Below are 11,927 nucleotides of genomic sequence, written 5' to 3' on the forward strand. Positions count from 1 at the left end.
CTATATATGTGATATGTTCTGAAAGCAATACACAACATAATTGAGTTAAATACACTTCTTTATAAATCCCATATAAGTGAAAATAAAGACCATTATCTTTTCACTCAACAATGTAAAACACTTTGTGCAAACTGTGATAGACATTAAGAAAAACCTACAGATAATATCTACTGATTAAAATTAAGCTAATTTAATTAAAGACTGAATATAATTCTTCATCTTACCTTTTATGGATTTAAAATTAAACTGTTATGTTAGAGTGATGGGATTAGGTCATTTGAGCCTATTTGGTATGATTGTTAAGTATTTTAATTTTAAAGCCTTGAGGATAAAGAAATGCAGCTAATTGCTGTTTGCACAAAAATAGCAGTAAACGTCTACTGGGCTGGGACTCAATTAAAGCCCCTGAACTCAAGGGCAGAATTTAGCCCAGATCATTTGAAAATAATAACAACCTCCCTTATAATTATAAGATCAATGACAGACAAGATAACTAGCATATCTAGTAATCAAGGTAATAGCTTTTGCAGATCTAATTAGAGTATATTCTGTTACTTGGAATATATGCCAAAGGTGTTAAACTAATCTTCTGTACTTAAAGATGATGCAAAATCTTAGGAAAGTAATGTGTATAATCTGTATTCCTCACTTCATAAACAGTAAGAACAATGAATAAATCAATACTATTGTAATTATAGTTTTAGAGCACAGTTAGGACAAAGCAGTTATCCTTTCAGGAAAAGCATCAGTTTGAGTACCTAAAATTCAATTCTCTGTCTTGTACTGCCCTTTCAAGTTTAACAGTGCAATGAGTACTGGAGACAAGTTCAGGAAATTTACAAGTTAGTCTGTCACCAACCAAAATGTCTGTTAGTGGCAGCTTGGTCTCAAAATCACACAAGCCTAGGTTGATATCCTTGTTGTGATACACAAGGCTTTGCCAGCTTTTACAGTGGTCATCTGTTGCTTTTGCCTCTACTCTTTTCCTGAGTGTCTTCATTTTCCCTTAAGAAGTCCTCCTATCCTGATAGCATGCAGTCTTGGTGAGGCTGTAAAACACACATTCTAAGCTTCTCAGCCAGTTACTGGATTCAAGGCTAGAATGGTTAATACCTGTAAGCCATCCTCTGCAAAGTAGTGACAGGTTCAGGGTTTGGAATATGAACAGGGCCAGGTCAAAAAAAGACTCTCCCTGGTGGATGTAATTGCTAAGTTGATGGTGGCCATTTTTTTGCTATTAAGCCAGAACGCACATGAGAATTAGAAAGAAATTCTAATTTCCTTCAAAAGAAAGAAAGCAGAGCTGAGGATGTATATCAAAATAAATATAGAGAGCTCCTTATAACATCGTTTATATCTCCGAATCCAGATATGTCTGACAGCCATATTCAACCACTGAAATGTCTAGCAATAAAATAAAAATATTTTCTGTTTGCTTAAATAAGCAACAACTGACACAACCTACCAAATATGTCTATGCTTTGGTGTCCTAACTTGTAAAATTGAACATAAAAGTTACTGTTTTACAAAATTACTGTAACTCAGACAATTGCTGCTTTACTCCATTTAATATCTGTAATGACTCTCTGTGAAGTGTTAATTTTATCTCCATTTTACTGATAAGGAAATTGATGCTTAGATGTTAAGTAATTTGCCAGAAGTAATATACTAGAGTAATCAGTGTTAATTGATGTAAAATAATCTCAAAACTTCAGTGGCTTTACACAAAGTCCAGTTCTAACCCAAGGTTAAAGGAGCTCTCCTGCATAACTTTGTTCTAAGTGCTTTGCAGGGATCCAGGCTCCCTCCTTCCTGGGGCTCTGCTTTTCTGTACCTTCAGTTTCACACTAGTGTCCCTCAGCCAACAGGTAGAGATGGTTGAGGTGAATAGAACATGGGGAAGGCAAACTAAATACACAACTACCCCAACTCAGAAGTGATACATATAATTCTTGCTAAAATTTATTGGCTAAAACTATTCACAGGATACCCTCTAACTGTAAGGAGTCATGCAGTCTTTCTGTTTGCTCAAATGAAACTTAAATGTAGTATTATCTGTATCATAATTATCACTGGTTAATAAGGGTGGAGTCTGGGTTTCAACCCAATCAAGCTGACTATTTAGCAGGCCCTTAAGCACTATGCTATGTTACAGTAATCTGATGTCAGCACTTACTGAATGTGTGTGATGGAGCTAGGCATATGGCAGATGTTTAATAAACTTAAGTTTTCTTCTGAGAAAGAGAGGGAACGAGAGCTGATGAAGGGAGGAAGAAAGGAAGAGAAAGGAAATAAAAACTGGTTCAGTTCAGTTCAGTTGCTCAGTTGTGTCCAACTCTTTGCGACCCCATGAATCACAGCACGCCAGGCCTCCCTGTCCATCACCAGCTCCCAGAGTTCACTCAAACTCATGTCCACAGAGTCGGTGATGCCATCCAGCCATCTCATTCTCTGTCGTCCCCTTCTCCTCCCGCCCTCAATCCTTCCCAGCATCAGAGTCTTTTCTAGTGAGTCAACTCGTTGCATGAGGTGGCCAAAGTAGTGCAGTTTCAGCTTTAGCATCAGTCCTTCCAATGAACACCCAGGATTGATCTCCTTTAGAATGGACTGGTTGTATCTCCCTGCAGTCCAAGGGACTCTCAAGAGTCTTCTCCAACACCACAGTTCAAAAGCATCAATTCTTCGGCGGTCAGCTTTATTCACAGTCCAACTCTCACATCCATACATGACCACTGGAAAAACTGGTTATAAATAATTAAATTATTTTGTGTTCCTTTTTTCTCTAAAAATCTTTAATTTGATAACTAGGGATGGAGAGAACATGATGAATCATATTTCTTAAATTATAATACTTTAGAAAAAGAAGGACAATGATGGCAAAAGTGAGACAACAGGAAAGGTTAAATGCAGACTGTCCCGTGTCCTAACTCAACCCATCCAGGTAACAGCTCATGAGGCAGAAACCACTGTGATGGTATTATGAGTGTCAATGGTACATTCTGATAGTCTTTGAGTTTTTGTGTTTTCATGTATAATACAAATTACAAGCCACAAGTCTTCTCTGCATTTATGCCTGAAATTTCCCCCTTTGCATTTTGCCCCAGCTGTCTGCATCTCCTCTCACAAGTCCATTAGGTTTTCCAATTCAGCCTTTATAACTTGCCACCTCCTTGCCTCAGGTGACTCTCACGAGCTCAGGCTGGGGTCCATGCTACTTAATGGGCATAACCAGTGGGCAATATTGAAAGTAGATAAAAGGATGGAAAACAATGCAATACTATTATCAGTTTCTCCAAATATGAACTAGTCTTTTCCTAACACTCTTTTGGCATAGGAGAGACTGGGCTATACATTTCTTTTCTTTTTTTAAATTTATTTATTTTAATTGGAGGCTAAATACTTTACATTATTGTATTGGTTTTGCCATACACTGACATGAATCCGCCCCAGGTGTACATGTGTTCCCCATCTTGAACCCCTCTCCCACTTCCCTCCCCACCCCATCCCTCTGGGTCATCCCAGTGAACCAGCCCCAAGCATCCCATATCATGCATCGAACCTGGACTGGCGATTCGTTTCACATATGATAATATACATGTTTCACATATGATAATATACATGTTTCAATGCTATTCGGGCTATACTTTTCAACAAGATGTTATGAAAGGTGCAAGGATAATAAATTAGCCTAAACTCCTGTCAGACTCAGATCATTCTAGAGACTCTTCCCCGGCCAGCTCTTCCTTTGTTTCCAGCATGGTATATATCATGTGTTTAAGAGCAGCTGACAACTTCTGTCACCCATACCCTCACCTTCCATCAGTACAAATGTTCTAGGCATCTCAGGGCTTCAGATCTCGGCCAATCTTCTTCCAAACCCTCAAGAGAAGGTAAATGATTTTTCTCCCTTCAATGCAAGGCCAACATGGAATTCTTTATTCCCTGATTCCAGGCCAGCAATTATTCCCTTCAGGGAAAAATCCTCCACTTACAAATGTGTGGGTTTTGGCCCATGGCTCAAAAAACACAATTATACAGTATACAGTAGTCTGAAATTAGAACATTTCCATTTGTTGATATATATATTTTTTTAAAGAAGACTACACATGAGATACAACAGTTTGATCCATGGAAAGCTTCAACAAGCTTGCTTGAAAACCACAGATGTATATTTGGCCAAAGGGTAAAAACACTAATTTCCTGAAGTGAATAACCTGTGTTTAATGTGTTATGCCAACTCAGTGGTATCTAACTCAAAGAGTCCCTGAACCTTAAGATAGAGCTTGGCCTTTCCGAGATACTTACTCAAAATTCTAATGTATCAATAAATTAGCATACCTAATGCTAAGATTAGTATCTATTGAGATTACAAAATAATCATTATATGCAGTCCCAGTCTATGAAAACACTCCTAGCTATTTTTTCTGAATAAGAAGTTTGGTTTACTCATACCCAACTCCTAAAGATGTTACTAAGGATTATCAACAATTAACCATAAGTAGTACTGTACTAGACACATGAATGACCATTACCTAAAGAGAAATGTGATAAATTACATAAAATGGGCCAATTCCTCAGAAAACACAGTCTGCCATAACTCACACAAGAAGAATTAGACAATGTAACAGGTCTATATCTGTTAAATAAATTAAATCAATAATAACCTTCTAAAACAGAAAACACTAGGCCAAAAATTAATTCATAAGTGAATTCTACTAAACATACTAAAAATTACACCAATTCTCTACAATCTCTTTGGTATGATAGAAGCATATGATAGAACATCCTAACTCATTTTATGAGGCTAGAATGACCTTAATACCAAACCAGACAAGTTCAGTCAGTTCAGTCGTTCAGTTGTGTCTACACCCCATGGATTACAGTATGCCAGGCCTCCCTGCCCATCACCAACTCCTGGAGTTTACTCAAACTCATGTTCATTGAGTCAGTGATGCCATCCAACCATCTCATCCTCTGTCATTCCCCTTCTCCTCCCACCTTCAATTTTTCCCAGCATCAGGGTCTTTTCAAATGAGTCAGCTCTTCACATCTGGTTATCAGAACCAGTCAAATAAATTACAAAAAAGAAAGCTACAGACCAATATCTTTCATGAAAATGGATGTAAAACTTTTCAACAAACAATTAGCAAATGGAATCCAACAATGTATGAGAAGAATTATATACCATGACTCAGCGGCATTTATCCAGGTATCCAGGTTGGTAGCATGTTTGAAAATCAACTAATGCTAATTCCTCATATCAAAGAAGAAGAACAAAATCAAATGATCATATCAATACATGCATAAAAGGAATCTGAAAATATCTAACCCCTGTCATGATAAGAACACTCAGTAAGTTAGAAAAAAAAAAAACCACAATTTCTTCAACTTGATAAAGGACATTCGCAGAAAACTTACAGCTATCATTATACTTAATAGTGAGAATCTATTAGAAACCCTCTGTCTGAGACCTAAGGATGAAGGCAAAGATGTTCTCTCACATCACTCCCTTTTAATATTGTATTGAAAGCCCTGGCTAATGAAATATAACAAGAAAATAAAAGGTATACAGATCAGGTAAGGAAAAAATGAAACTGTCTTTGCTCACACACAACATGCTTGTCAAAGTAGAAAATCCAAAAGAATCAACAACAATGAACCTCCTGGAACAAATAAGAAATTATACCAAGGTTTCAGGATACAAAGTTAATACACAAAAGCAAATTTCTTTCCTGTATACCAGTCCCAGCAATGAACAAGTAGAATTATTTAAAACACACCATTCACAGTAGCACTCCTAAATGTAAAACATCAAACTATAAAACTCCTAGAAGACAACAGGCAGAGAACAAAGGCTTTTTAGGGCAGTAAAAATACTCTTTATGATACTGTCATGATGGATACATGTTATTATAGATTTATCCAAATCCATAAAATATGCAACACACAAAGAGTGGAAACTAATGTACACTCTGAACTCTGGGTGACAATGGTGTGTTAATGTAGGGTCATCACTTGTAACAAACGTACCCTTCTGGTTAAGGATCTTGATAATGGGAGAGCCTAGGCAGAGTCTATATAGGCATTCTGCACTTTCTGTTCAATTTTACAAAACTGCTCTAACTAACAAGGACCCACTGTATGGCACAGGAAATTATACTCAATATTTTGTAATAACCTATGAGGGAAAAGAATCTGAAAAAAATAGACACATATATATGTATAACTGAAACACTGCTGTGCAGCTGAAATTAACACAATATTGTAAAGCAAACACACTTCAATATAAAAACTGCTCTAAAAAGTAAGCTCTATTTTTTTGAAGGTATACTCTTAGAATGCATTTAATTCAAATTTTTTGCAATCCTTGAAATTTTCCCATATGTCACAGAGAGCTTGCTTTTTTAATTTTGGGTGTTACTATATTTTAGTAACAGTGAGCAAACAATAAACATTTACATAAACCCAGTCCAAAAACAAATCCTTGTTACATGAGAAAGATTGTATCCTTCACCATAATCCTTATATTCAACTTTTCTCAAACAAGATATTCAGAATCCTAACCCATGACACTCCTACAAATACACACAGACACACACATACACACAAGCTCAACTTGCCAGTGCCGACTCAATTTTGCCATATTTTCCCATCAAAAGCAACCCATAGACCAAGAGATGGGACAACCCATCTACCAAGAAGACAAGACTTTCCACTGAGCTGAATTCACCGTTATGAGATGGCTGTCTACAATGACAAGTAAAACCGACTTTCACAGAAGCGTTACTTGCCATGAATAAAAGTTGCTTTCTTGATTGATGATGCTTCACATCTAGAAATATAATCAATTTTTGGTCTATAATTTTATTTACTTGTTGTGTCTTTGTCATTAAGATTATGATAGCAAGTTAATGCTAGTTTCATACAATAAGTTAGAAGTGTCCCTTGTTACCATGGTTCGTGAGATAATTTGGGTTAAGATTTATATTATTTCATCCTTAAATATTTGAAAGAATTCTTGTGAAGGGATCTAAGCCTGGAGGTCTCTTTGGGACAAATTTTTAATTATAGATTCAATTTCTTTAACACATGTAGGGCTATCAACATTTTCTTTTTGTGTGTGTGTCAGTTATGTAAGTTGAGGTTTTCAAGGAATTTAAGCATTGCATAAAGTTATTCACAATATTTCATTATTATGTGTTACATTCTTACAGGATTTCTCATTACTGATACTGTAAATTCATCTCCTCTTCCTCACTCTCTTGCTCAGCATCTTTGCAAGAATTTGTCAATGTCATTATTCAAAGAGTTAACTCAGATTTATTGATTTTTCTCTTTTTTCCTTTTCTTTACTTGACTTCCCATTTATTGTTGTGTCCTTTTTTCTACTTATTTGGGTTTAAATTACTCTTTTTATTACCTTTGTAACTTGAATTTTTCTTCTTTTCTAATATAGGCATTTAGAGATATAAAGTTTCCTCAAAGCTTTGCTGTAAATGCATCTCACATATTTTGATATTTTGTTTAAAATATTTTCTAATTTCACCTGTGATTTTATGATTCATGATTATTTCATAGTATGGTACTTATTTCACAGGATACTACTTCTCTCTTAAGGTGATCCCTTGTAGGAAGCACAGGATTGGGTTTTGCCTTTTTTAATCCTAATAATCTGTGCCTTTTAAGTTTTTAAATCATTTATATAGAATATGCAGGTCAGGAAGCAACAGTTAGAACTGGACATGGAACAACAGACTGGTTCCAAATAGGAAAAGGAGTACGTCGAGGCTGTATATTGTCACCCTGCTTATTTAACTTATATGCAGAGTACATCATGAGGAACGCTGGGCTGCAGGAAGCACAAGCTAGAATCAAGATTGCCAGGAGAAATATCAATAACCTCAGATATGCAGATGACACCACCCTTATGGCAGAAAGTGAAGAACTAAAGAACCTCTTGATGAAAATGAAAGAGGAGAGTGAAAAAGTTGGCTTAAAGTTCAACACCCAGAAAATGAAGATCATGGCATCTGGTCCCATCACTTCATGGGAAATAGATGGGGAAACAGTGGAAACAGTGGTTGACTTTTTTTTCTGGGCTCCAAAATCACTGCAGACGGTGATTGCAGCCATGAAATTAAAAGATGCTTACTCCTTGGAAGGAAAATAATGACCAACCTAGGCAGCACACTAAAAAGCAAACATTACTTTGTCAACCAAGGTCCGTCCAGTCAAGGCTATGGTTTTTCCAGTGGTCATGTATGGATGTGAGAGTTGGACTCTGAAGAAAGCTGAGTGCCGAATAATTGATGCTTTTGAACTGTGGTGCTGGAGAAGACTCTTAAGAGTCCCTTGGACTGCAAGGAGATCCAGCCAGTCCATCCTAAAGGAGACCAGTCCTGGGTGTTCATTGGAAGGACTGATGCTGAAGCTGAAACTCCAATACTTTGGCCACCTGATGCAAAGAGCTGACTCATTTGAAAAGACCCTGATGCTGGGAAATATTGCAGGCAGGAGGAGAAGGGGACGACAGAGAATGAGATGGCTGGATGGCATCACTGACTCTGTGGACATGAGTCTCAGTGAACTCCGGGAGTTGGTGATGGACAGGGAGGCCTAGCGTGCTGAGGTTCATGGGGTCGCAAAGAGTCAGACAGGACTGAGGAACTGAACTGAACTGAACTGACGTAGAATATAATATTAAGTTTTAAGTTATTGATTCTGAATTGTGGCACCTTAAACTGTGCTTCAGACTACCACTGTGTTTGTTTCCTCTACCTCTCGTCTGCTCTTGTTTCTTTTCCCTTGCTTCTTTTACTTCCTTCGCATAATTTTTTATTAATGGATTTTATCACTTCTATTGGTTCTTTAGCTATACTTCAGTGTCTTAATGTTTTAATGGATACTCTCATGCAGGCCCTATGCTTCCTTAACTCATAATAATCAAATTTTGCGTATTATTATACCCTTCACACATAGTGTAAGAAGCTTGTACTAGTACACTTCAATTTACCTCTTTCCTGTCCTTTGTGCTGTTGTTGCCATCATGTATAGTATTTGCATATTAATTATATAACCTCAAATTAATTGAAATTATTTTTGCTTTAAATTGTTTGTTAATTTAATTATTCTTTATTTCCCATATATTTACTATTTCCACCACTCTTTATTCCTTCCTATAGATCCAAATTTCTGCATTTACATGATCCTTTAGCCTAAAGAACTTCTTTCAGCATGTCTGCTATGTGTGTCTATTGCCAACAAGTCTCTCAACTTCTGCTTATCTGAAAACATGCCTTCATATTTGAATGATTATTTCAACTATGCACATAATTATCATGACAATTCTTTTTCATTAAGTGCTTCAGAAATGGTATTCCATTATCTTCTGGCTTCCATTGTTTCTGATAACAAATTAGGCAAAATTTATATGATTGTTCCTCTATATGTAATGTGTGCTTATTCTCTTGCTGCTTTCAGTATTTTTCTCTATTGTTTTGGAGTTCAGCAGATTGACAGTCATGTGCCTCTGTGTGTATGGTGTAAGTTGCTCATCCGATGAAAAGCATTTTAATGAGCTTCTGATACCTGTCGGTCAATATTTTTAATTAAATTTGAAAAAAATAGACCATCATTTATTGAAATGTACTTTACGTGACTTTCTTTTTCTTCTGGGACTCCCAATTGCTGTGGGTCTGCTCTTACTGACTAATTCTGATTTTGGGTCACTTGTTTCTGCTTCTTTGTATGTTTCATATGTTATCAGTGAATTCCAAGCATTGTGAATAAAGAAATAATAGAGGCTTAAGATATGATTGGGGGGGGCTTTATTCTGTTTATTTTCTAAAGAATTTAAGCCCTTTCCTCTCTTTGGCAATTAGAGCACATAGATGATGATTTAGTTTAGTTTAGGTTTTTTTTTTTTCCAAAAGTCAAGTTGAATTTTGACTGAGCAGAGTGTTAATTAGATTGAGTTCACCTTTGGTTAATCTTTTCTGAGCCTTTCTACACTACCACTGCTCAGAACTGACCACTTGGTTCCTGATAGTATTTGAGCTAGATAGGGTAGGGTGTGGACCAAAGTTTCAAGTGACTTTGGTCCATGTTTGGATTCAATATCCTATTCATTCCAGAATAACTCTAATAAAATGGCAAAAGGGATTTTTGCAGATTAAGATTACCACTAAATTGACTTTGGTTAATCCCTGGGTTGGTAAGATTCCTTGGAGAAAGAAACTGCAACCCCCTCCAATAATTTTGCCTGGGAAACTCCATGGACATAGGAGCCTCATAGGCTACAGTCCACAGGGTCAAAAAGAGTTGGAGATGACTGAGAACACATATACACATACAATCAAAAAGAAAATCAGATTATGTAAGCAGACCTAACCTTATTATACGATCCCTTTAAAAGCAGAGTTTTCTCTTGTGAGTAGAGTAGCAAAGGAGGAAGTGAGGTGGATTTCAGGAATTAGAAGTTGAAACAAGTTTTCTGGTTTGAAGCTGAAAGAGGGCCACATGCAAAGGATGGAGGGCATCCTCTAGAAACTGAAAACAGCCCTCAACTGACAACTAGCAAGGCAGCGGGGACTCTGGGCCAAATAGTCATGGGTAGGTTAATTCTGCCAACAAAATAAGCTTAGAAGGAGATTTCCACCCCCCGAGTCTCCGAACAAGAACTCAGTTCCCCCAATATCTTGATTTTGGCCTTGTGAGAACCCTCACCTTTGCCATTCTGAGCTTCCGACATAAGAGACTCTGAGCTAATAAATGAGCGTTGTTTTAAACTACTGAGTGTGCAGTAATTTTGTTATGGAGCACAGAGAACAAATATAGCCAAGACACAAAGATGAGCTGCATTAACAAAGCTAAAGGTAGTTTTTGGTAATGACCATCTGCCTTGGTATCTGAATACATGCAGCATTGAAAATTCCACATTTCAGAAAATACTAATTTCTCTCTTTTACTATTCAAAATTCACCCAATAGGATGATCCCAAAAGTATTAAGACCACATGTCATCTAAAAAAGTTTTCCCACAAACCTCTACCTGTTTTTCTTTATTCTGGCACATGTATATTTATAATCGTCAGCATAAATGTATTAATAATCTAGAGTGACAATGTTTATTTAAATGGTATTGAAACTAGAGTAGTGGGAAGTGTCCTTTAGTAGTTGGAGACACTTAAAGTAAACATGGTTGCTACATGATGGTAATTTATTAGAAGGCCACTCATAGAAACTGAATCTCTTTCCTAAAAGATTAAAAACTGAATCTTTTCATTCCAAACCCAGCCCTGCAAGATGGCTCCTGCAAAGAAGGGCAGTGAGAAGAAGCAGTGCTGGTCCACCATCAACAAGGTGGTAACCAGAGAATATACTATCAATATTCACAACTGCATCCATGGAGTGGGTTTCAAGAAGTGTGCCCCTAGGACACTCAAAGAAATCTGGAAATTTGCCATGAAGGAGATGGGAAGACCTGATATGAGCATCAACACCAGGTTCAACAAATGCATCTGGGCCACAAGAATAAGGAATGTCCCATAATGGATCTGTGTGCAGTTGTGCAGAAAATGTGATGAAGACAAAGATTCCCCAAACAAGCCCTACATGTTGTTTACCTAGAAGCCCATCATCACCTTCAAAATCTTCAGTTAATGTGGATGAGAACTAACTGCTGATTGTCCAATAAAGTTATTGAACTGCCAAAAAAAAAAAAAAAGAAACTTGTTCCTAGCAATAAAGTTGACATCTGCTAGTACATATGTATGTTTTACAGGTGTCTCAGCATTGTAAATTCAACATCTGTCTTCACTTGTGTTGAACAACTTTTCTGGTTTTAGCTAAATTGTTTTAGAAGAGCCCTCATTGAAAACTCAAGAGTTATTTTTTTTTTAAATATTTGAAAGCATGTTTTCATTTAGC

General features: G+C 36.7%; 1 pseudogene; it reads left to right on the plus strand.

The window, feature by feature from the left end:
- Positions 1–11,303: 11,303 nt before the first annotated feature.
- LOC148778567 (large ribosomal subunit protein eL31 pseudogene) lies at positions 11,304–11,676 on the plus strand (annotated as a pseudogene).
- The last annotated feature ends 251 nt before the right edge of the window (positions 11,677–11,927 follow it).

The sequence above is a fragment of the Moschus berezovskii genome, chromosome 2 (assembly GCF_049115385.1).
Source record: "Moschus berezovskii isolate FMDL1 chromosome 2, NW_MosBer_1.0, whole genome shotgun sequence".
Taxonomy (NCBI): domain Eukaryota; kingdom Metazoa; phylum Chordata; class Mammalia; order Artiodactyla; family Moschidae; genus Moschus; species Moschus berezovskii.